We start from the raw sequence: 27,467 nt of genomic DNA, 5'->3' as shown, positions 1-27,467 counted from the left end.
AACACGGGACGTCCACATCAAATAAAACCTGCTGTCAGCAGCGAGGCCTGGCTCTGCCAAGAGGAGTGAAACAATATCTGTCGGCCTCACCAACACGCTGTAAAATGGAAGCCTAAAAGACCGACAGACAGACCAACCTCACCTCTCTGGGAGACATTCCATTCTCCCACTGCAAAACTGCAGTTTTTGTTACATATTGGTTGAGGTGTGCTCAAACCTCTGAGGTGAAGTTTGCAGCCTTTTTGTTACCTGCAAATATACCTGCAGCGGTCAATCATTCAGAAAAGAGTGATAGGCCTAATGTCTGATTGGCAAGTGAGTTATGGAACCACATGAAGATTCATCCTGTCATCTTAAAAACGTTAACACTTAACCTTTGCAGTTCCGTCATCACTGTGCAATGCTCATAAGTCACCGGATACTCTGTTTATTACATTACCTTCCTTGCCTGAATACATGGATTTTCTGTACTGCACGCAGAGTAATGTTGCTTATCGTTGTGCGCCTAGTTGTCTTGTGAAATGTGCTTATCTTTTGCCAATAAACAAAACAGCGCAAATTTCAAGTTGACACCATACATGGAGAACTTAAACTTGCAGCATCGCTGGACTATCAAACTTCATTACACTGTAAAAAGAATGTGACTACAGAGGCTGATTATAACCTTGATTTGGCCGTGTCAATTGATTTTCAACTCCACGGAGACTCGCAGAAAACAGGACAAATAGGAAAAAAATAAGACAAATCACCCTGGACAGTTACCATCAAGTATCTCACCTCCCAACTGAGGATCAGACCTGTCAATGCGGTGACAATTATATAAAAGATGTTTGATAATGTGTACAAAATGAGTTAGTCTTGGTCCGGATCAAACTGAACCATGGTTCGGTTCAGACCCGAGAAGCTCCTTAAGGACTAGCTCAGTGCTTATAGTGTGTAGCCTAGATGAGAGAGAGTGACGGTGAATGCGCCCAGAGCAGACAGCTGTCAGCTATTGGAGCAGCGAATAACTGGCAGTTTACTTGTTAAAGGTCCAATGTGTGGGAATTTGTCCCATCTAGCGTTGAGATCATATATCACAATCAACTCTCTCGCGCAATGCAGTTCAAAGTACGTATTACATCTATGGTAGCCTTCACGCTTTTTTTTTTTCCTGATGATGCCGGTCTCTTGCTCTCTTCTCTGGGCAAAGAAGAAGACTCCTGGGGTCTCATTTATAAAACTGTGCGTAAGATCCTTACTATAAGTGTACGTACGCCCAAAACCCCAAATGGCGTACGCCAAAAAAAAGTCAGATTTATAAAACCGTGTGTACGCACACCTATAAGAAATGTTCCCTTTATAAATCAGAGATTACCTACAAGCATGCGTACGTGGATCAGCCTCTTATCCCGCCCTGTGCATGCCCATTTTCAATGGGCATGTTTAATAGAGAGTTGAAATCCCGCCCCCTTCATGGACCTCATGGGACCTTAACTCAGAAAAAATATGAACGGTAGTGAACGGGGAGAAGCAAATAATTTTTTTATCCCGTTTGAATTGGGCCATGGATTACAAATATGATGTTCGTCAATTTAAAAGATAATTTTTCAACCGAAGAAAGTCTCAGTTAGCCGTAGGTTTGTCATAGTACCACTTATGGCGTTTTTCCATTACATGGTACCTGCTCGACTCGCCTCGACTCTACTCGACTCTACTCGCCTCGACTCGCTGTGCGTCCGTTTTCCATTGCAGATTTTAGTATCGCCTCAGCGTGGCTGGTCGTCATAGCAACTGCCGTGGGTGTGGCTTAGTAGCTTGCTTTCCCATTGACATATCCCCGACGCATTTCCTGGTTCTCCGTCTCCGTAAACAACATGATATCAAAGAGATAGTTAACGTTTACTGCTCCAGATTTCCCACCGTGGTCACATATATATGACTCTAGAGTCGCTACTCGCTTTGTTTCTCTCACATATATATGACTCTAGAGTCGCTACTCGCTGCGGAGATAATCGCCGTCACTCTCTCACTTCTCCCTCGCTCACTAGCTCCCCACACACACACATACGGCGACTCGACACACACACATCACACATGCACACACCAGCGCACCAGTATAACTATCAGGCCACTTGTATAATACGGAGAAAATTCTGCGTGGAGCCTCCGGCAGCAAAAAAACACCGCTGGCTAAACTATTTAAAAATGCCGTCTCTCGCTAACAATGCAGTGATCAGTGATGCTTCTTTCCGACCAATCAGCAGCCTGCAGGGTTTCACGTCACCTTCTCGGCTCGCCTCAGCTCGCTTGGAACCTCGACTGAGCAGGTACTAAAAAAAGTACCTGTACCAGGTACTTTTTTTCGTAATGGAAAACCAAAAAAGGCGAGTAGAGTCGAGGCGAGGCAAGTAGGTACCATGTAATGGAAAAGCACCATTAGTTTTGTGTGAAACCGCTCAGTGGACTACATCTCCCGTCTCACACTAGCTACCTCACCTAGCTTGATGCTCGGCTTGTTCGCTAGCTAGCTAGCTTAGCTCTGTTCCACAACACATGTAACTTACCTGATGTGTTTTATCCAGTGAAGTGTTTTCAGCAGATAAGCAAAAGAACAAGCAAGATCCTCTGCTCATTTGAGTAACGTTACATCCCCGGTACAATACACCGAGACGTTGTACCTTCAGCGAGACGTCATCCATGAAGTGTGTAGTCTTTCTAATTGCATATTTTCACAGTCTTATACTTCAACAGTTTAACAATAAACTGAGACTTTCTTCGGTTGAAAAATTATCTTTTAAATTGACGAACATCATATTTGTAATCCATGGCTTAATTCAAATGGGATCAAAAAATAATTATTATCTCTCCATTGACCGTTCATATTTTTTCGAAAGATAGGTCCCATTGGCCGGAAGTAGAAGGACGTGACGTCGGCTCTCTATAGTCAATGAAAAGCACCTTGTGAATGCTGATCAGTATATATATGAATGACACTGGCAGTTGTTACACCGTATCATGATGACTGGCGGAGAAAAAGCAAAAAACTTCTCAGACTTCAGGAATTGCTGCAAATTGAATTATAATTTCAGCCTGTTCTTGCACAGTGTATTTTTATATATATATATATCCAAACAAGCCTTAGTGATAAAGTTGAAGATTATATATAATATTTATTTTAAAAAAAAACACTTATCTGTGTGACATTTCCCTCTGGATACAGCCGGTTTCCTGCAGAAGTGGCGAGGACCTGTATTTGGACCGGGATGACACGGTTCCGGCGCGTTGCCCTCTCTACTGGACCCAATTCAGTACATAGATCCAAGAGCTCAGCTTTAGAAAAAATAAATCGGCATATTAGCCAGTCATCATCATGGTCCCTGAAGTCTCTTTTTCTCCTGATTCTCCCATTAGCGTAGTTCTCCTGCAGGGCAAGCAGTGCTATCATGCAGCATTACGCATGGGGGTCACCGCAGTATTTAGGTTTACAACAATTTGTGATTGTTAACACCTTGCCATCACAGCATCAACTAGTGGTATCCCCCACCCCGAGATACAATTTGAAGACAAAATAAAGTGTTTTAGGAAAACACACTTTTCTTCATGCAGGTTCGGACCGATAACGAGCACATTAAGGGTAACGACATTTGATGATATATGCACAGTTTTAAAGACAGATATTTAGTTATTTACACTGTGTTCTGCCATTATCTAATAGTATTTGATGCTATCCTGTATGCCATGCAGTCGGGTCATCCCCTCCTCCTGCGCTCCGTAGAGGACACTGTGACGGCGAGACAGCGCCGATTAAATATTAAGAACAAATTTTTATTTAAGATTTAGTTGGAGGTGTTTATGGAACAATTATCTCAGTACAAGCGCAAATAACACTGCTGGATTTCATCTTCATGGTAACGTGGATGATATGTGAGTGAATGTGCGTGAGGCATCAATACTAGAAAATATTACGAGTAATCTTATTCCCATTTACTTTCTGCAGTCTGACTTCAGTTCACCACCTCACCATATGTCGCCAATTCCTATTTTGTCTCCAAAATGTGCGTATGCATGGGTCAGAGTTTGTGTGGAGGACCGCACATTCTCCCGTCAAGTTTGATTTTTATAAATCACAATCTTTGCGTGGGAAATGGCGTAGACCTACGCACATTTTCAGCCCCGTTTTGTGTGTACACCACGTTTTATAAATGAGAACCCAGTTCCTGAAATTTGGATTTTTAATACGTGTGGTCCTCCATGTTTCCTTCTTCAAACTTGCTAGGGCCGGGAAGCTACGATACCCATTAGCAGCATTAGCAGCAGCTGTGAGTTTATCATGTGACAGCGAAAACGCGAAAGGCAGTGCAGTATGTCCTGTATGTCCCTTACCGGCTAACGTATTTCAAGATGGTGCATGAATATGGAGCGTCTAACCCAGTTAATGGAAATGCAAATGTTAATTTCAAGCCAATACGGATACTTAGAATTGATGGTGGTGGTAAATATTCATGAAAAAGGACAAGTTTGTGAACGGCAACACAGATTTTGATAATGAACAACTAAAAACGTTACACACAGGACCTTAAGTGCTAGAAAATGCCGGCTACAGTCTAGGTTTCAGTTTGTTTCTGAATAAATGCTGCCGCTCCTCAAAACCCAAGTAGGCTAAAGTTCCCTTGTCTTGCTTCTCAACAACGCAACAAGACAAAAAGAGCCGCGGTAGCACAGGGTGAGCAGCAGTCAGTTAAAAAAAACTCTGTCACAGAGAGAGGATAAGAGAGTGATGACGACAGGACGTAGTTTAGTCATTTATAGCTAACCTGCCTCTCCTTCCTATGACACACTGAGCTGCTCTGCAGTGCCACGTTACATCCCGCAACGCCCCGCTGTGATGTTCATACGCACAGAGTAGTCAGGATCCGGTATTGGAGACTGCACTACTCAGTATGACACGATGTGCCCTGCTATGACATGAACTTCCACGACTACCTTCGAAGTCACTGTTCCATTATCTCTAATGTGACTATTATTTGCCACTGTTCATCACACCCCCAACCGGCCCCGTCAGACACCGCCTATCAAGAGTCTGGGTCTGCCGAGCTTTCTTCCTAAAAGGGAGTTTTTCCTCGCCACTGTCGCAACAGCCACTGCTAATGCTCGCTCTTGAGGGAATTACTGTGTTGGGGTTTTGGAATCTATAGAGTGTGGTCTAGACCTACTCTATCTGTAAAGTGTCTCGAGATAACTCTGTTATGATTTGATACTATAAATAAAATTGAATTGAAATTGAATTAAAGTTCTTTACTGCGTTTGCATAATTGCAGTGTGAAACTAAAACTTAGCTACCTGATCAATGTATATAATGTGACAAAAACATGAGCTTGGTTTCGGACTTTCAGGTGTGAAAAGGCCCTAAGTGGCAGCTGTGACAAGAGCTTTTGTCGAATTCTCCAAATGCAAAGGAAACATGCTTCAATGCTTCTTTTTTTGTGCCTCCTTAAGCACAGGGTACACTGAACCATCCTTTACCAAAGGAAAGGAGACAATGCTGTCCCATAATTCCTTGCAGCAGCAAACGATGTGCCTTTCTTGCATAAATTTAACAATTATTTTCATACAATCATACTAATTGGGATTCATGTCGATAAATGGCGGTCAGGAGGGTGAGCGTAAGCAACCATTCTCAAAGTAAAAACAATTTTGTGTAATTGTTGTGACTGGTAGCCTATATTCCTTGTTTTATTTTAATTGTTTTATTTTTTTTATTTATGACTGAGATTGAATTGCCCTTCCAGTCCCCATGTCTGAGCAGTAGAGATAGAGATCCAGAGTAAGAGCTGGAAGATGGATGGAGCATTGGCGGTGATGGTACTGCTGCTGGGGGGAGATGGAAGCCGGAGTGTCCTGTTGTTCGTCAAGTAGCTGAACGATCAGATGCTATCAGGCCAGGAGGTGTCTGCTCTGCTCTGCTCTGCTCTGCTCTACTCGGCTCTGCTCGGCTCCACTCTACAGCCAGAGCACTGCACACAGCAGTTAGTTTACGTAAAGGATAAACAGTGACCCGGGGGTTGTAATCCACTAGCAGGCCGAGCAGGAGCTGTGTGGATTACTGGAGGCTAACTGTAGCCTCTCCACTTGTTTTACACCTCAAGAGGATCCTAATTGAGCTAAATCTCATTATTTATGGCCGGCTATGGAGACAGTAATCAGAGTGGCTGGTGTGTCTTTAAACAGATCAGTCAGGAGCTGCCCCTGCTAAAGAGAACATGTGCCACACACACACACACACACACACACACACACACACACACACGAGATATGTTCCTCTCCTTTTATTTCTCCTGATTTAATGAATCCAGCTGATATTCATTGCAAGCAGCTACCTAGACCAGCAATTTCCCGTGTTATTAAAAGGCAGGGATCGTTGATATGAAGATATGAAGTTTCATTGCTGGCTGATATGAGAATTATGAATGGCGACAGAGGGCAAGAGCTGACCCTGTGTGGAGCCATGGCGCTGAGGGGTCTGCAGCCTCAATGAGACAATGGGGAAGAAAAAACTCCAAGAGCAGTTCAAATAAATGTCACGCTTTCTAGACTGCTAATAAAAAAAGAACAGGGCTCACAATAAAAGCTGCATTGGAAGAGCAAAAAAACGGGAGAAATTAAGCAAGCAAGAAAGAAAAGGAGGAGAGGAAGAGTGTTAAATATATTTCAGACAAAAGGGGAGAAAAAGAGAGACAAAATGGCGGTGGAGAGATTTTGCAAAGATTTTGAGATGGTTGGGATGAGGTGATGTGTAGCAGAGTGAAAAAAGAGAGAGAAAAGGAAAGAAGAGAGATGGTGGTTTGGGAGTTTAGAAACCTCTCAACCATATGCATTTCTATGTCTGCAATATACATGCAAATGACGGCATGCATGAGTGATAGGAAAGCATGGAGCAAAGATAGTTTTTATTTTTTTCAGAGCCACATTATCCTAAACGATGCCAAGCTCCAGCCCACCTCCACCCATCGACACAAAACACAGACAGATGCAGATGGCAATGGACATTTAACTCTTTAATTTAGCATTTTCCATCTCTGCAAATCTTAATCTGTATTCATGACTGTAGTGAAGTCATGTCTTGTGTTCAAAGAGTTATTTTAACAGACAATTAGAATTGTTTTGGCAACACACAGAATGGGAAAAGAAAAGAAATAAAAGATGATTTAGAGCCAGGGAGAGACTGTAAAACAGAGAGACAAACAGACAGATCCTGGTGTCTGTAGGAAGGGGGACCTGGCTTTAATTTTGGCAAACAGCTCATACAGTTACAAAGAAGCTCCAACATAGACATGGAGAACCCAGGGAGACATAAAGCCCCAAAAGAAGGAGCTCTGTTGTTGAATGTCGATCAGGCTGCTGGATGGAGGGAGAACCTGTCTGGAGCAGATGTTTTATTGGGACACATTTAGTGTGTGTGTGTGTGTGTGTGTGTGTGTGTGTGTGTGTGTGTGTGTCTGTGTGTCTGTGTGTGTGATTGTACTTAAATCTCCGTGGGGACCATTTTGAATGTTAGACTCAGAGTGAGGACATTTTTGGATTTTGAAGCATTTTGGCTGCCCTACACTTTAAAGCGCTTTTTGCAGATTAAGACTTGGTTTTAGGGTATGGTTAGAATTAGGTTAAGGTTAGTGTGCTGGTTAAGGCTAGCTAATGCATTATGTCATTAAGGGTCCTCACAAGTATAGAAGAACAAATGTATGTGTGTGGTGGTGCACTTTAGCACCTGCTTTTTTGCCAGCACAGTGAACAGAAACCATTCAGTGATCACTAAGATCTACTTTCCTTGACAAAGCGCTTTACAATTTGCCTATCATTCACATGTACAGACAGACAGACAGACACACAGACAGACAGACAGACAAACAGACAGACACAAAACCGTGGCAAAGCTGCCATGCAAGTAATGTACAATGAACAGATTTCTTTTATTTCTAATTTCTGACCTCAAACAGCTGAAGCACCATTTTTCATTCTTTGGAAAATGGACGTGAAAAGAAACAATATTTTTTCTTCTTTATCTCAAATATAATGACATGAAATGTTTAATTGTGTCAATTTTAGAATCCCACAAAAACATGTACAGCGTAACATGTAGAGCGTTCAGCATTTGTTTGCATGGCAACATACAACAACCTGTAGTGTGAGGGTGTAAACTGTTGTGTGGCGGTGTGTGACAGGGCTTGTTCAGTATGTGGAAGGTCCGAGCGTTACACATGGGAGTGTGTGAGACGGGCTCAATAAACACAGGAGTGTTAGAACAGGAGTTTAAGAGGTTGGAGAGGTGAGGAAAAAGGGAAGCCAGTGTAAATGTTTGTCTGAGAGACCGTAAAAGCATTAATGTATTGTGTGTGTGTGTGTGTGTGTGTGTGTGTGTGTGTGTGTGTGTGTGTGTGTGTGTGTGTGCGCTGAAATGGTGTCTGGGTGTGCCAACAGTTCTACTGATTGTATTGTACAATCATTGTATTGATTGTGTAGCAGCCAGCAGAGATATTTATTGTTTCTCTTTGGATGTGTGTCTATGTATGTGTGCAGATCATTGTGAGAGGAGCTGGCAAAAGTCTTCTCTCTCCTCTCCTCTCCTGCAGTAATCAGTGAGAGTGGAGGCCTTGCCTTCTCTACCTCTCCCTGCCTGTGGTTTGTTCACATACCGTCCCAGCTGTGTGTGTGTGTGTGTGTGTGTGTGTGTGTTCTCATGTGTCATACCGATTGTGTGCACAGTAATGTGTGCATCTTTGTGTGTGTGCACATCAGAGAGAGAGAGAGAGAGAGAGAGAGAGAGAGAGAGAGAGAGAATGCGTTTGTGTGTAAGAAGGGGGTGGGGATTGAAGAGGCCCTGTAAGGGAGAAGACAGAAAACCTGAAGGTAGTTAGTTGGCCTTTTCCCTGCAGGAAACAGCACATGATACACATGAATTCAAACCAGCCTGTTGTGAAGTGTAAGCATGTCCTATGAAAACGATAAACATTTCATCAAACTGTACCGAAGGTAGCTGGCTGAATGTCAGCTCAGGGAAGGTTAATATTATAATTGGGGAAAGAATGAAAAGAATTACAGATCTGCATTTTCCATCAGAGTGCAGGCTTCCTGTGCAGTATGTTGGTCTGTTGTATTTGAAGAAATTCAGCTGGAGAAGTGTTGTTTGTTTTGGCTTTGTTCACTAGAAAGTGAAGCACACATACAAGTCCATTTTGCAGTCCGATGCAGGCAGAGGAGGACAGAGGGAAGCATTAAAACACCACTATTTATGCCTTTTCCCAGACAGTCTGCATGAATTGGTGAGACTGTCTGCTGGTTCCCAGAAACTGACACACACACACACACACACACACACACACACACACACACACACACACTTTCATACTGAATTAGCAAACATGAAACTCTCTCTCTTTCTGTCTTACACACACATTCCCACTATCAAGTTTTATAAATGAACTGTGGCTCCCGAACAAGGCACAATGCGCGGTTTATATTACACCGGCTTGACGTGATCCCTCAGCTGAATTATTATCACAATGTGATGAGAGGTTGTGACGACACGTGAACAGGGAACATTTGGTGCCTCTCCAAAATATGTCACTGTTACGATAACCCACTTACCACAATGTTATGATGACTTTGCAGTCATGGCAAGAATGCCTAGCATGTTTCCATTGCAGCTATTTGATTCTGTTACGGCTTTATTGAACCATGATGTCATTACCTAAGAATTGTTGCCTCATCTTGTGAGTTTAAGGTGTTTAAGTAAAAAAAAAAAAAAAGAGTTATTCTCCTTTATTGCAAATCAAGTATAAGTCAATTGGCACTAAAAACAAGGCAGTCTGTGATGTTTATAAGAAAAACGTCCTGGAGCTGGTTCATCACCTGTGACTTGGCCAACTGTGACTAAATGCTGTGTCATGCCAGGGTGATTTTCTGGAAACGTGACTGGTTTATATCATCCAAAACTTGAACTGCTATGATGAGATCAACACAATTTACGTGGAAACGCTCAAACTAATTCATTTTATGAAAACATGCTTGGCTAATAATTGTGAACTTAATTTAATAATTTGAACTTAATACTGTTTTAAGGTTAAAGTGATGCTAGTGATACTTAAAGTTTTTATTATAATCAAATTCCCCAAAGGACCAAAACCAGCAATGAGTTATTACCATCCAAATATAGCGATAGTGATGTAATGACTTGCTTTAGGTTGAACAGCAGAACTACCATTGTTTGTTTGTTTGTGAACAGTTTTGTTTGTGACAAAGATGATTCAAAGAAGATGTTATTTTAGAGTTCTTCTATCATTTTGGGTTTCTTATCTGTGCTGATCTCTGCAGCCTTCTCTGGAACTCTCTGTTCCTCATGTATGTGCATACATACCAAGCGGACACAATTAACATACGTACTGTATTTAGTGTACCCAATAACAAATCTGCAAGCTGTCTCTGTAATGGGATGAATTCACAGTAAATTTCACAGGATATTATTAAATTATCAGTGGACAAACTCCTAAGATCTCGATAACATCAGAGATCAGCATTTTTTCCCCCATCATCTTTCTTGTAGCTTTGAGAAAGAGTAGTTCATACTCACACGTGTTTAGGTTGGATTCAAAGATTAGCATATTGAATAAGTATTAGTGTCACATTGTCTGTGGTTTAGTTACGATGAGAATAAGATCACTGACTCTCTTGTACAATCCCTAAGCAACAACGCTGCAGCAGAATCTCAGCTGGAATCTATAATTCAGTGTGAAGCATGACTGGAGTATCAGCACGAGGAAGACAAACGTCGGCAGTATTGACGGCAAAATAGGCTACAGAATATTTCGTTCTGTATTGACGTGCAATATTTGAAAATCGATTTATTATTTTTTTTTTTAAATTGCATTTATATCTGCATTTATGTTAAAACCTAGAGACTTTCAAACATGGAAATGTCATTTATTAAATGGATTTGTGTCAAAATTACATATAAACATCTTTTCGTATTCTATTTTGCCTGGAAACGCTTCCAACACGCTTGCATATCGCGTGAAAAATAGGTGTCGGTTCTATTTCTAGAATGCACGCGTTTTCAATGCGCATCGAGACGTGCCTGAGACATGCGTGTCACGCAGGCAGTGTGCAAGCTCTAACCTGTTAACATTAAACAATAACATAAAAACGGACACGCCACGCAGCTGACACGCTCTCGCCACGCAGCCAGTGTGTAGCCGGCCTTATTCCTTGAAGTTGTGCGGCCCGCGGAGACTGGGTGTCCACGCGGCGGCAGGATAATGGGGTGCCTGCTGGGCTGTCGCTGCTCAGACCAGGGGAGAGGTCTCAGCTCACACGGTTGGTCTCATCAGCAAGCATGGCGTCAATTCGGAAGTTTTTCGATTTCTCCAGGACGGCTTCACTCAGGACTGCAGAGTCTAAAAAAAAAACGTATTTCCATCCTTAGCTCGTTGTGATCCATTTAGTGAATCTGTGCGCATTCACAAGAGCTTAAATAGCTTGTTGCTCACAATAGACCTACCTGTGATCAAGTGTGGTGCATCATGGGGGTGGGGGATGGTGCGATTTTTGTTGGGTCAGACCCATCTGCTAGCGATGGGGGGCCGAGACTGAGAGCTACATGGAAAAATATGCACCAAACAAGCCACTGCTGTTTTCATGAATACAAAAGTTGGGTGCCCCCCCACCCTAGACTAAAAAACGTTTCTGGTGTGCAAAGACATAGAAAACGCCACGCAGCCGCCACACAACAGACATAATCCACAAACCGGGTGTCCTAAATCTCCCGCATCCAGGTCTCGCTTCAATTCCTGGTATGTATCATGCCGCTATGTACCCATTATCCGCGTTGGGTGGACAGCACCCTGCGTTTGCATACACAGGTTTCACACAACTAACACAGACCTACCCAGAGCACCAAAAGGCAGCTGCCATGGCGGGATCTGCGCCAGTATCATGATGCCACGACTACCAGATTACAGCAGTAAGTATATGATGAAATAAAATTTTATATTTTATATTTTATCCTGACCAAATAAAATTTTCCAAACACATGCACACGTCACTAAAGAACCGTTTTCCGTTATCAGTTTTTAATGAGCTCTGAAAAAATGCTGGTGTTGTAAACTCATTGAACACATTGACATTCATTATTGACTTATAGTGAGGAAATCTACTGAAATGGCCACCATCCTGGTGGAGTGTGATGTGTAAGATGAGAGGTTAAGTCATGTATGTCATGATTGTAAAAAAACAGTGGCTATCTTTACATCTTTGCCAAGCGCCAGCCAGTACATAAGGCATCAATAAATTGTTGGGGATGCTCATTCCTCTTCCCAATCATTTTGGAGGGTCATAGTCAAGTCTATTTTGTCTAAAGATCCCAAAACTCCTCTGGTAGCTTAGCCTGGGTAAACCCTGACGAACTTCCAGCAAATTTGAGATTTGCTCTGCAAATCAGTCTGGCGAAGAGCCCCTTCAAGCCCATTTCCAAGGTCCCCAAAATCGAGGCACCAATCACAACCGTTGAGGCAAGATTTACGCAACGACGATAGCGCAGTGACGGTGAGCAGCTTTTTGTTTACATTAAACATGACAGCTACCGAAGCGCAGCGTCACCCGGATCGTTGGTCTGATTGGTTGAAGGACTATCCAATGCGCCCAGAGGCATTTGAGCGGCGTCCGTTGGTGACTTCGCTTTGGAAATGAAATGTCAATGAACCTTTCCCAGACCCACTCTCAGTTACAAATGAGAAGGGTCTGGTGTCAACCAGGCTACCGGTAGCCCCTTAAATTAAAAACAAACAGTCCCTAAAGTGACTGTACATAATTTACCAACTCAGAAAAGTGGATTTATTTTTTAATTTTAATTTACTCTCTAAAAAAAGGAAAAAGGGTAGATTTCCCTCCATGGCATCCCTTTCACATCTGGACACATGTACTGGAAACACCCTGATTAATGATTACAGGGCTTCAGTGATTTAGGTGCTGCTGGGTGCATCTGATTGAAGCTGTTTGTGACCCACCCTAAAGTAAGTAAAATGGAAAGTGCGATATGCTCCCATCTCTCTTTGAGCTCATCCTAAGCCACCGCCCAGTCTAATTCCAGCCTGCATCTCAGTGCCTGGAAAAAAAAGAAGGAAAACACAGAATCATAAACAGATTAGGTCAGAGTTGGTTTCATAACCACTCCATGACCTCTTTACTCTCTCCCTCTATTCCTTTCTCTTTCCCTTTCTGTCTCACTCTTTTTCTCTTTTCTGCATTTTCTTGTCCTCTCTCTTTCCTTCCTGCACCCTCTCCATCTCATCTCTCCACTTTTTGTAGACCAATCTGTCCTCTTATTTGGCTTCCCTCTCTTTTCCAATCTTCCCTATCCCCCGCTCTCTTTATGTGCTCTATCTTCACACTCTTTCGCCCACTTTATAAGGTCCCGCTGTACCTCTAAACTTCACAAGTCCCGTGCTTCTTGTATTTTCCTTTTCTGTTTTTTCTTTTTCCCTCACCTAGAATTTATTTTCCATTTTCTGTGCTAAGGCCATCTTAGTCACCAACTCTCAGCCCGCCGTCTCAACGCGGCAAAAAGACATTTCATAACAGCATCTATAGCCAAGTCGATATATAGATGACTTCCAGCAACCATAAAAAAGACAGTGAGATTGATGAGGATAGCATTGTGGTGGCGTGTGAAAAGAAATTGTACATGTAATACAGAGTTGTGGGTTTACAGTCATCCTACACATGATCTTCGCTGTTTTTTCTCTCTCTTTTAAGTTTTGACTCATTTGTTCTGTTTCAAAACTGCCCACACAAATTTGGTAACAATAAATGTTTTAAGCAAAGATTTCCTTCACATGGGTATTGATCTGAGTTGGCCTTGACCAACTGCCACTTTGCTTCTTTGAAAGCCATGATGTCTCTCTCTCTCTCATGGGTGGGCCAAATTCTCCGGGTGGGCAAAGCAGAGAAAGGGAGAGGTAACCTTGCTCCTTATGACCTCATAAGGAGCAAGATTCCAGATCGGCCCATCAGAGCAGGATACCCAGGGATCGGTTTAAACTTATCGCCATTTCTAGCCACTGGGGGACCATAGGCAGGCTGGGGGAATGCATATTAATATTAAAAAAACTCATAAAGTGACATTCTCATGCCATGGGACCTTTTAAGTCTGAGAACATAACCCTGATGATTTCATAGGGATGTTATCAGGGTTATCTCTGCTTGGTTTAAGATTATTTAATTTAAAGATTACAAAAATAGCTATGTGTCTCCCGCAAGTCACCCTGCTTTATGTCAATACAACACAAAATACTGGAGTATTCTTTACTTTGTTTTTCCCACATTACTTCTGGGAAAACCGTTCCAAAATTATGATCTGACATTTTGTTGTAATATAAGTAGGCTAGTTCTTTTCTTAATATACAGTACAGGCCAAAAGTTTGGACACACTTTCTCATTCAATGCGTTTCCTTTTTATTTTCATGACTATTTACATTGTAGATTCTCACTGAAGGCATCAAAACTATGAATGAACACATATGGAATTATGTACTTAACAAAAAGTGTGAAATAACTGAAAACATGTCTTATATTTTAGATTCTTTAAAGTAGCCACCCTTTGCTTTTTTTATTAATAAGGGAAAAAATTCCACTAATTAACCCTGACAAAGCACACCTGTGAAGTGAAAACCATTTCAGGTGACTACCTCATGAAGCTCATTGAGAGAACACCAAGGGTTTGCAGAGTTATCAAAAAAAGCAAAGGGTGGCTTCTTTGAGGAATCTAAAATATAAGACATGTTTTCAGTTATTTCACAGTTTTTTGTCAAGTACATAATTCCATATGTGTTCATTCATAGATTTGATGCCTTTAGTGACAATCTACAATGTAAATAGTCATGAAAATAAAGAAACACATTGAATGAGAAGGTGTGTCCAAACTTTTGGCCTGTACTGTACCTCTAAACAATGTTTGTTTATTTCTTAACATTCTTAAACCTATTCAAAGTTGTGTAAGTCTGGGTCCAATCTGCAGAAGGGACATCAATCTAACAAATTAGTGAGACTATATAAGTTTAGAGTCCAACATGACATAAATATTCCAAAAATAATACTACAAACTGCTCCACTCAAATTTTATTTGTAATTCCAGAACCAGACCAACTAAAATCAGGAATAAAACCATACGGTGCAGCCTAAGCTTGGCTAAAACTGTTCAACTAATCTTTATCTGGGCCAAAGGACAGCATGTACAGTATCAACACTCTTAAGAGAATATTTGATATCTTTATATGCTCACGACATCTAAATTTGTGAGCATATGTTTATATCACCAGAATGAGGATGAGAAATATATAGATGTATGAATGTACGTATGCAAAATGCAGTGTATATGAATTAGGCCTACATATTATCAGGAGCATATGTGGGATGTCACAATTGACAACATGTGCACAAAAAAGTATTGCATCTTGGCATAGGCCTACACTTTACTACTGGGACAAATGTATTGGGGAATTCTAATGTTTATGTTTTGTAAAGCACAAACTCTGCTTCAGGAAGGGATCCTGAATGATTTATTGGCCATAACATTCATTGATCACAGCTTTTCAGAAACCCATAATCTAACAGCATGGCTGCCGGGCATATGGCCAAATATTCTGTAATCTGTTGTGGTAATTTAATTAGGCAAGTAAGACTATGATTAATCAAATCAATTAGATTGCACTATGAAACATAAATCATGTTTCCCTAGTCTTATTATCAACCTCGGGGTGGACGTGTGCATGTGTGTCCATGAAAACGTGTACGTGTCTCAATGTGGCAATGTGTCCAAGCGTGGCAGTGAGAAAATATGGGTTTATCATTTAGGTGTGTGCGTGTGTGTGTGTGTGTGTGTGTGTGTGTGTGTGTGTGTGTGTGTGTGTGTGTGTGTGTGTGTGTGTGTGTGTGTGCACGCACACACTAGAGAGTAGCTGGAGAGGAGAAAGAGGGGGATAAGCATTTGCAGGCTGCAATTATGGGTAATTTTCCAACAGCAGCAAAATTAAAGCCCCCCAAAACAAAACAAAGTGGGCAAATTTACTCCATGGACGAGTCTGTCACTGACGAGAGAGAGAGAGAGAGAGAGAGACCGGTTTACATACAAAGCTTCAGGCAGCATCATAATACAAATACTGAATAGCGATGTTCGTCATGTTGTTGAGTCAGATTGGACGCAGGGACTCGAGCAGCTTTCTCATCTCTTTCCTTTGGACCCTGACCAGGAGGAGCCTTACTTGGTTGCTATGGCATCACATTAATCCGACCACACACACATCCTTTTATGCTCATGGCTGTATGTTGAGTGCATATTCAGAATAGATCTGCAGTGTGTAACCAGCTCTAACAGGGCGAATACCTCCATAATGTGTATGCTGCGGTGGTATATGTGCTAGCTAGATGTTTGTTTTTTCTCAACATTTCGTTGATTTAGCATTTTCTCTACATGCTTTTCTGAAACACATTTTTTAAAACTGCATTAATTGTTGTTGTTATGGCCACTTGGGGGGCTATGGAACAAGCTGAAAATACAATAGAGAGACAAAATGAATTTGTAACTCCCGGATCCTGTTCCTAAAGTAAGAAAAATCAATGTAATGTCATAACGAAAATTACAAAAAAAATCCTTCCTTGTGTAATTCGTCATGTTGTTCACTCCATATATCTACATACTGCAGGCATGGTAAATTTGTAAAAAAAAAAAAAAAAAAATATATATATATATAAATAAATAAATAAATAAATATAATATATATATATATATATATATATATATATATATAAATAAATAAATAAAAATAAATAAATAAATAAATAATATATATATATATATATATATATATATATATATATATATATATATATAAATTTACAGTTCATGTCAAAAAGGAGAAGAAGAGAGAACCCTGTCAGGTTTTCCAAAACAATTGACCAGTTCCTATTTCTTCAGAGGTATATGGGAAGCATTTTCCATCCTGACCAGAATACAGTTATAAACTGAGACATATTTTTGAAATTGCCCTTTATATGATCAAACAACACCAGCTCGACTAAATACAGCAGTCCATGTCACCAGACATGTTTATAATAACAGCAGGACAGATGGAGATCCAATGATGTAACTGTAGTTTCTTTTGTATGCTAATGAATTAATATTGTTTAACTTTGTTTGGATCTTGAAGGTTTCATCTTCTAAAATGAAGTTCTGTAACATATTAATTTAATTTGGAGTATGGATAATAAAGCCCAGGCAGAAACACCTCATTTTTCAGAAATAAATGCTCAGACACTGTTCAGCAACAGAAGCAAGTGTAACAGGGGCTCCCCCGGAGGTGACTTCAGGACTTTATCATTTTATTTAAGTTAAGGAAAGTGTTAGCAAACAATTGTCCATTTACACATCCTGCAATAATCACGCAACATAACTGTCTGCCGTTTGCAGCTTGGCAATACAGTTTTCACTATAAGGAGTCAGGTGATAATTCCACTATAAGGAGTCAGGTGATAATTCTCTGTGGGTTTGTCACTACCAGTGATGTTTTTTGTTAACCTGTTAACCTAGCAACACATTCTCATGAAAGGGTTTGCATGATATTGTAAGAAAACTAAACCTAAATTACGTAATGACCGGTAAGTTTAGCGGTCTTTATGGTTAAATTTAGCCAAGAAAAGGTTACTGTGAACAAGTGATAGAGTACTCGAGTCCTGGACTCAGACTTGAGTCTGACTCAAGTTGCTATTCTTTGGACTCATGATTTGACTTGGACTCGCACACCGATGACTTGGACTCGAGGATTTATGAAATCGAACTCGAGCATTCATGAAATAGGACTTGGAAGTTGGATGAAGTTTCTGACTACTTTTATGTGTAACAGGCAGTGAGGGAGTACTTGAGTCCTGAAGTTGGACTCAAGTCCAACTCTAGTCACTATTCTCTGGACTTGTGACCTGACTCTGACTCAAACTCAGGTAATGGTGACTCGGACTTGGACTTGGACTGGAACACTGGAGACTCGAAACTTGACTTGGACTCGACAGTTGTTGACTCAACTACAACACTGCTGTGAGCTGGGTACCTGTCACCGTTTCAGAAGCCGTTGCAGTTGAGTTTAGTCAAGGAGACTGAGCTGGGTACAAGGCACTGCGAGGTTACGGTCCTTTCAGTGGCCATTGCTGTTGAGTTTAGCCGACAAAAGGTGACCGTCATGCAGCGACGACAGTAAAAATGAATAGTTAAGATTAGAAAAAAAAGGTTGTGGTTTGGATTAAAACACCGATCCCCTTAAGTAGTACTCCCGGGACACAAACACTATTTCCTGGGTAAAAGTCTTGTGTTTTCCCTGGGACACAAACTCTTGAAAGCCCAGTGTTTTATGACCCACCCATCCACCCCGACCTCATCTCTAAATGGACCAGAGTGGTCTTAAGCGTGATTTATGCTTCTGCGTTAAATCTATGTTGTGGCTGCGTACGTAGGTACGTCAAAGCACGGGCTGTGCCGGACCCTACGCAATAGCCTGACATGCACCTCTCGAAAATGTAACTAAACGTCACACCGACACACATCGCTCAGCTGTGGTTTAGTAGTGTTGCATTTCCTCCGACTCATTTCCTGGTTCTCATTCTCTATAAACAACATGAAATCAAGGAGAGGGTGAACTTTTCCTGCTACTGATTTCCCACCGTGGTCAGAAAACACAGGGGAGACACTTTGTTTCTCTCACTATGACTCTAGAGTCAGTACTCTGTCCAAAGCTAAACCCCATCACTGTCTCACTTGTTCTACCACGCACTCTCCACGCACACACACATGCCGACCCTGCTATTCTCTTAAAGAGATCGACGCACACACAAACGCACAAGTATAAACTTCAGGCCACTTATGTAGGCTACGGTGAAAGCTCTGCGTGGAGCCTCCGCAGAACCATAAATCACACTTTATCCAGCAGCTGTCAATGTGGTGCATACAGCAATCAATATGTGGAATACATACGAATTACAGTGCATTACTTTTTGTAGCTGTACGAATGGTTCATGAGAACAGCCTGAGCATAGATAGTATTGATTAGTGGAGTGTTTTGTTTGTATTTGTTGTTGAAGACAGTGAACTACGGTCAATTTTGAGTAAGGGTGCAAACAATATACTATAAGTAAATATGTTTTCCAAAGAGAGAATCTCACAGAATTCTGTGAAATGAACACGGGCACTTAACTCAAAATCTGTGGCAGTTTTACGGAATCCGCAAAAATTCTGTGATGGGCCCACCGAACAATTCCGTGAAATGAACACAGCCCCTTAAGTTAAGGAAAAGGTTGTGGTGGGACAACGGGACGGTTGGGTTTAGGAAAAAAATAATGGGACACGGGACAACAACGGGACGGTTGAGTTTAGGAAAAGAAGAATGGGACAGTTGCATTTAGTAAAACAAGAAAGCGACAGTTTGGTTTAGGAAATGTAACATGTGGGACACGATCCCCAGTCTCCTGGGTGAAAGTCCTGTGTTTGAACCATCCACCACCCCAACCAACCTTACGCAGATTTTCGGGCTTTCATACTAGGCTACTCGCTACCGTAGTCGCTCTTAATGCTACGTCATCTTCTAACTGACTTTACTTTGGCATTGTTTTCTGTGGTGGCCACATGGAATTTTCACACATTCCGTGCCACCACCACATAAGAGTTCGTGCTCATTTCACGGAATTCTGTGAGACCAGGCTGGAAAATTAATAGATTAATTCAGTCTCAAGTTCTCACAAGCCAGCTCTGACAAAGAGGAATAATAGAGTGAAGTCGGGTAGGTGTGACTCATCCTGTTCTGAGAATCACCAGAGCTGAAATTATAAGATGGTATGCATATCAATGACAATTGAACTACCAGGATAACTCCCAGTGAACTCAAATATATCTCACAACATGTATACCTTTCTACTGATTTATTTTTCACACTTTAATGGCAGGGAGCAATCAGCATTTTACACCAGCTCTGGATATGTAGCAGTGTGAAATGTTAGCAGTGTTTCTATGAAACATTCCTTTAATGCTCGGAGTGTCTTCCAGAGCGAGGTGATAGCAGAGAGCAGCCGCGGTGCAGGATAGGGGTTAATTAACTAAACCTCACAGTGACACTGCACATCTCCTTTCCTCTCCTTTCCTTTCTTTTCTCTCCTCTCCTCTCCTCTCCTCTCGTGCCCAGGGCCACTTTTTTAGTTTATGTTTTTTCCAGTGACACTAGAACGACTATCATTAAAAGCCATCCAGCATAGCCCTCAGCGCAATAATCCCATCAAAAGGAAACAGGGTAACAACCTCTGTCTAATCCCTCATTAGCCTAGCTCCTCCCCTCACATCCTAACCCCTCCACCAAAGCACCAGTAATTATCTTAGCACTAACGAGTCGCCAGAGGTAGCAATAGTTCATCATAGCTGCTACAACTCATGTTGAAGTTCAAAAAAGCTGCTGGAACAATGGCATATGGCTATGTCTATTACTCAGTATCACATATTCCCCAACCATTCTCATTAATGACAACTATAACAGATTACCGTTTCAATTTCAGAAATCATTTTAACCCAATCAAAAATAAGTTGCTCTGTTATGAATCCATCTAAAGATGAGGCTGAATTATTTAAAATTAGAAATCTTTCACAGGATCTGGTAGAAAATGTCAATGAGGAGCAATCATTATGGTCTTATTCTTACAATAATTTATAAGGAAACTCAGAAAGGAGTTCATTTCTTTGTCATATTTCCAAAAGCAAGACAGGATGCTATTGCTAATTTAGGCTCAAAATTGCAAATTGCAGATGTTTAAAATGTATGGTTTAATAATTGCTTTTCAACATGTGTCATGTATGTGAGTATTACACAAATGTTCAGCTCGGGTTGGATTTCTATGAAATACATGGTGCCCAGAGGATGAATCCTGGTGACTTTGCTGATCCCATGAATTTTCCTTCTTAGTTAGGCCAAAATGTGTATTTATACAATACTTTGGTTAATGACAAAATACCTGCAAAACTATTTTACCATCAATCTCAGCTGCACTTTTTATTTAGTGCTAATTAGCTAATGTTAACATGCTTAACATGCCAAACTAAAATGGTGAACATTGTAAATATTATACCTGCTCAGCATGTTCACATTGTCATTATGAACATAGCATGCAGAGCTGCTGTATGACTGTAAACATGTTGCATCTTTGCAGAATGGTAGGAATTCTTTTTTCTTTTAAAATAGACCTATATACGCTGAATTACTGCATTCCCTGTATTTGAATTGAGAGCTAGAAAGTACTTGCAGTGATATATCTGAACTAGAAGCAACACGTGGCATCATCAACACAGATATCATCAGTGTGGCAAATTATAAAGTTTCACGTGTTGCAGAAGACTTGTGCTCACAAACGCTATGAGAACATACTGTTCAGTGTGTCCCCGACCTTAACAGTCCACTGGCTTTTTCTCACACACATATACAACACACAAAACATAGACAGTGACACCCACATTGGTGCCATGAAGAACAGGTTGGACATGTAGCAAATTTATGTTAACTTCAGTGAACATCTGATGAGAATGACTTAGTGTTCTTCATGAAAAACTGCCAGGCCTATATTTAAGTGTTAGTCACAAACTCTGTGTGTGTCTGTGTCAATGTACACTGAGCCATGAGCATGCATGAATAGGAGAGGGGCAGGTTGAGTACCTTCATCAACTTGCCAATAAAAGAGTTTAAAGAGGAAAACAGGAAGTGGAGAAAACTGTTTTAATGCAATGGCAGAGGTTCATGACACAAAAATAATAATGCTCTCCGCGTGGATGTGGATGATGTTCAGTATTACTGGGCCATCTCATTGAAAAACATAACTGATTTAGTATGTGCACATTCTCCCAAATGTTCCAAAATTATAAATCTATTTATTGCATAAATACATTTGTTTATTGCCTTATTGAAAGTCAGTGAGCTGAAATATATTATCTGAATGATGAAAACTAGGAAAACTAGCTTTTATAATTTTATAAAAGCTAATAACTAAAAGAGATTTAGCTAATACAATATTAATTTTAAGCTTATAACCATGTACCATGACTTGGTACAGTCAACTCAAGAAAATCCTGAAGTAAACAAAGCATTAAGTCACTGGAGCATGTAGATGTATGTCTATGGGGGAAACCCCCTTCAAGGCAACAAGAGTAAAAATCTGTATGGTGTGCATAATATCTACAGTATTTTAGGGAGGCAACCTCTGCCAGTATCATTTAATTTAATGCAATATTGTTGAAGTGCAATCTGTGGTAATTGTGGTTCTTGTTGAACTTTCCATTACAGTTTGCCTGCTTTGATGTCCGTTTCCTCGTTTTTTTATTTTATTAAAGTTTGAGTCTCTGTAACTGGCCCTATTTCTTCTTGAGTTCACTGATCACAAGTAGACAAAATATGGGCGGGAATGCATCCAAAGGAAACACGAAAATAAAAAATTTTACAACCACTTTTTTTTAAACATGGAACCAAAGGTGAAGCCAAGCATTCTATTATAATGACCAATGTTGTCTTTTGACCTGCAAATCACCAAAAACCATGCTAACTGGCTTGAATCAGGGAGGTCTCCCGAATTGTAATAGCCATTAGTAATAGAAAACTTGTATAATAGTTTTAACGTTCAGTCTATAAAGCTAAACTGGGCTTGTTTGAAACCTGTCTGATCACTTGTATTTGTAATGACTCACAGGCTCTGTTGTAATACTGTGTTGACTCCCTGGTAAGTAAACTGTTTTACACAACCATATTCATTATGCAGTGTAAATGTGCATCCACAGTTGCACTGAAGGACATACATATTCAGCTTTGTGGTAATATAAATGACAACGCTTGTTGATTTGCCTATGCATAATTCAGAAAACATTATAAAATCAAATTGGAAATACCAAATAGCCACTGCAGTCCTCTTATCTGATCTGATATTTTTTTTTTCTTCAGTTTCGCAGCATTCAGTGTCCCCACAGATAAAATCACATGTGAACAGAGAAGCAAAAGTCTCATCAGAATTGGTCACTGGAGACACATTTGAGATGCACTCTGCAGGCCATCTGAAATGGATCTGGACACAATGAAGATAAATGACTAGATACAAGCTATTAGGTCTGAAAAGGGCCTTTGTTCAGTCATGGTGGTTATCACTGTTCATGCTAAATACATCGTTCTTATGTTGTTGTTGTTGTTGTTGAGGTCAGAAACATACATTTTCCATTTTTTCCTCCACAGACGCCCCTGATTCTGCATGAGGAGAGCACATTTGAAAAGCTTTTATGACCTGGTTACTGCGTCACATCAACTGCTAGAAGAACGTACACAAAAAATAAGGTTATACGTTGTTGTTGTTATTATTACACAGTCAAGAGGCAGACAGTAAATGCGGAATGAGAAAGTGAGGGGTGATGACATAGCCTACAATTCTTTGAGAGTATGACAGAATAGATTTGTAATGTCCAAAACTAGACCTTAACTTTCCCTACCTAGACGATACCACAAAAGCTTTTTGAATTGAGACAGGTTATGTGTAGAAAATGTAACACAACTAGAATTACACTTTGATATATTATCGTTTGATCATGGTTTTCTATTTGTAAAGACTTTTTTTTTTTTTTTTTTTTTTTTTTTTGGCAAGTCAATGAAGTAGCAAATCTCATATTTTACCAATTTACAAATGACCCAGACTGGCAGCTTTTGTTTTTGTGCTCTGAACACAGATTAACCTAATGCTTTACCGTCACCTTGGCAGTGTGGGTAAACCCAACCTTTTACCCTGCAGGTGTTCACACACTATGATTTACTACTTTGGTAACATACAGTCGGAGGATCCCATCCCTATAAACTGATAAATCTCTCTCTTCCTATCTTCCACTCTCTTTCTGTCTCTTTCACTCTGTCAGGCTGAACCCGGCTGATCTGTTCAATCACCCAGGAGCGCTGAGGCAGGACCCTGTAAAAGGTGATTCACTCCATTTCAGCCCTCCATACACCATTTGTCCTGCTCCTCTCCTCCCATCTTCTCTCTGTTTATAGTTCCCCTCGGTCAGCCATTGTTGACCTAACACTGCCGCGTGACATTGAAATAAACAATGTTTCTATTCTGCATAGATAGTGTAGTTTATATTACAGGCACAGACACGCCCATATGTATTTCCCAAAGTAAATATTTCTGTTATGTAACTGCCACTTAAACTAGTTTATTCTGGTTTAGTTTCTGAGAGACATTTCTGTAACTTTTGTGACATTTTGAATTTTTTGACAGCTTGAAAAGCTGTAGAGTTTTAACAGGCACACTGTGTCTGCTACCAGTGTCTTGTTTGCAACCAATGACTGACATCATGTTATTGATGCGGACCGAGATCCTAGGGGTTTCCAAACCTTTGTACATGTCACTATTACACATGAAGAGTTTGACAGCCAAATGTATAAAGTGACTGCGAGGATTAGCCGAGAAAGAAAACCTGGCAAGTAAAATGAATAGCTACATTTTATCTACCTCAGTTGACCAAATTGAGATCTTGATTTGGACAAAAATAAATTGAAAAACACTGTCTTTGTCCAAAAAATATGGTAAACAATTACCCTATGTTCCCTATTGTTTCAGCCACTGACCCGTGAAGGCTGAGAAGTGACTGATGTCTGATTGTATTGTGTTGTGGCCCCTCATCTCGATTCAGTGTAGCCAGTAAATGTAGGGGAACTGGGCAATTATTTCTGATTTATCTACTTGGACAAATCCTGGCATATTGGGCAGGGCTCTGGAGTCTAGTTGAGGTTTGTGTCCTCATTATCGATACTCTCCATACTGTTGGATTATTTCAAGCTTTGCCAAGACGTCCAGTTTGTTCTTTGGGTCTATGGTGCATGACTGATCTTTAAGAAGCATGATTTTCAGTCATGTAAATGAGTTCATGAGTGAGTAAGTCACTAAAGGAGGAGAAGCTGGCCTGATTTTGTCTTAGAATTAAACATAATTGCTGACCTTAGATCGGATATGACGATGAACTCAATCTGTGTATTTGTTGGTGTAAAGGAAATTGTCTGTAGCTCTTTAAATGTATGGGGGAAAAGATTTATGATTTGTCGGAATTGTTAAAAATGTAGAAGGAGAAGATTGCCTGGTGAAGTAAGAAATCGTGTAAAAAACAAAGTAATAAATTATTGTTTTGGGGTCAGAGTTCGTGTTGTTATTTGTAAAGAAAAAATATTACATTACATAATATACTAACAAACTAACAAAAAACCAATTAAACATGTTACTTACTTGCCTCAACATTAGCCACTTTGGACCACAGGTGCCTGTTTACTAAGGGGACACAGCAGGAGAGCTCATTTATCCTCACAAACCTAACATGGTGTTGTTGACTTGTTAAATGTGATGCTCCACCAACGTTTACGGTTGCAAAACTCGATCAGATGCCATATGACATCTTACACAACGCTTAACTACCAGTTTAAATATGAAGACATGACTCAGAAATCCAGTCCAGAAATCCATCCTCCTTGTGTCTATTAATGTGCTCTGAAACTGCTGCAGCTGTGGCAGTTGGTGTCTTTAGGCTGCTTTTCATTATAGCTTTAGTATGTTACATGTACAATAAATACACGGCTATATTTGTATGTACAGTGTGGTAAATACTAATGCTATAAAATATACTGTACACTATGTGATAATGTTGTTAATGAACTGTTTTGGCAGTTAATATACTGAAGATGATTAAAGTTGTGCTGCGATAAAACATGAATCAAACACTTCAGAGCATGACATACAGTTTAGACTTTACAACTGCAGGCAAACATAGTGTACACATACTGTCTTTTTATTTATTTCCAGTGAATATGCCCGTATTTATGCATACTGGCATTTTTATACATAATTTGGTCATTTTATCTAGTGTTTGATTAATCAAATCATGGTTAGAACTAGTATTTGTACCTACTGTACTTACATGCAACAAAAACAAAAGGCACAAATAATAGTGTGCTATAAGTTCAAATTCATGATTCCAAGGCATGTCAAAATCAGATTTTATGCACCCGCATCTTTCAAAATTGCATCTTATTAGGTTTTGTCCATTGACATTTAGATACAGTGCCTGAAGGAACAATATAGAAACACCCTGTGTTTCAGAGGTTCAGATGCTGACCATGTTTCTATTTTTCTGGTCACTGAATGTATATGTACAGTGGCTCAATATTGCTTGGTGTTGGTGTTAAATATATTCTTATGATAATCCTGCAAGGTAAATTACAATTTTTTCACTCTGTGGTTAGAACACACAGGCCTGAAATACACATACAAGAGATGGCAGAGGTATCCCCAGCAGTTGGGGGTTCAGTGCTTTGCTTACGGGCACCTTGGCAGTGCCCAGGAGGTGAGCTGGCCCCTCTCCAGCTACCAGTCCACACTCTGTACTTGGTCTGTACAGTGACTTGAACTTGCAACTCTCCTGTTCCCAACCCTACACCCTACAGACTGAGCTACTGTCCATAATGATACTGCATTAAGGGACACTGAATAAAAGCACCATTAATGGTGTTACATTATGCATGTGGGACAATAATCTCCCACCAGAAACCCTCGACTCACTATAAACTATTCCCCATGCTTCATTTTCAATCAATTTAAACCAGCAGATCATCTTCATCCTTCTCCATCCTACTACTCCCCTGCTCCACTCATCCCCCACCCCTACAGTAAATTGACACTGCTCGACACAGAGCATGGTCATATTCTTGCACATGGAGTGGCCCATTCAATTAATTCCCAGGCAAGCAGCTAGTCATCCAGCCAGCCAGTGAGGCGGGCAGCCAGGGTGGAAACATTCTTCAGGAGGGGGCTATGTTGTCTCGGCCAATCATTGGCGTACCTATCTTGTAGCTACAACTGCGCCTCCCTCATAGCCAACGCTGTGGCTCGGATACGCCTCTTTGTTCCAACTAAATCCTCATTAGTCATGCAAAACTGACACACACATACACAAACACTGATCCAAACCCCTCCAACGTCCACCTCAAGTGATTCACTTACTATAGAACAATAACATAACTACTATGGGACAAGAAACACACCAGGCCCCTATAAAGTTTGGGCTGAGATGTGTGTCACTCCATCAACTCCAGCACTGCATGATACCCTGGTACAATGTACAGTGAGTTTATAATGTCCTACAAAAACCTTTTACAATTGATAAAAAAATGTTTTAAATGATAAAAAAAGATGAAACACATCTCAAAACTACAGCAATGGCCAGCTGACCGACAAGATGCACTTATGTTTTAGAAGAATAATAACACCAACATCTCTACATATGTCCATCTTTGTTATAACGGTTTATCCTTCAAACCAGATAGGAACTAGGAATACTATATGCTGTTTGCCAA

The 27,467-nt window shown here is 40.6% G+C and overlaps 1 long non-coding RNA gene across 1 annotated transcript in view; it reads left to right on the top strand.

The window, feature by feature from the left end:
• The window catches only part of LOC114562095 (uncharacterized), a 47,209-nt gene that overhangs the window by 4,741 nt on the left and 15,001 nt on the right, over window positions 1-27,467 (top strand). The window contains exons 2-3 of the long non-coding RNA XR_003693440.1: window positions 23,316-23,414; window positions 23,984-24,042. This is a non-coding gene — a long non-coding RNA (uncharacterized LOC114562095). The remainder of the gene's footprint in view (window positions 1-23,315; window positions 23,415-23,983; window positions 24,043-27,467) is intronic.

This window comes from Perca flavescens, chromosome 9, assembly GCF_004354835.1.
Source record: "Perca flavescens isolate YP-PL-M2 chromosome 9, PFLA_1.0, whole genome shotgun sequence".
Taxonomy (NCBI): Eukaryota; Metazoa; Chordata; class Actinopteri; order Perciformes; family Percidae; genus Perca; species Perca flavescens.
The sequence above is the reverse complement of the archived record's forward strand: the minus strand, read 5'-3'. Positions and strand labels throughout refer to the sequence as shown.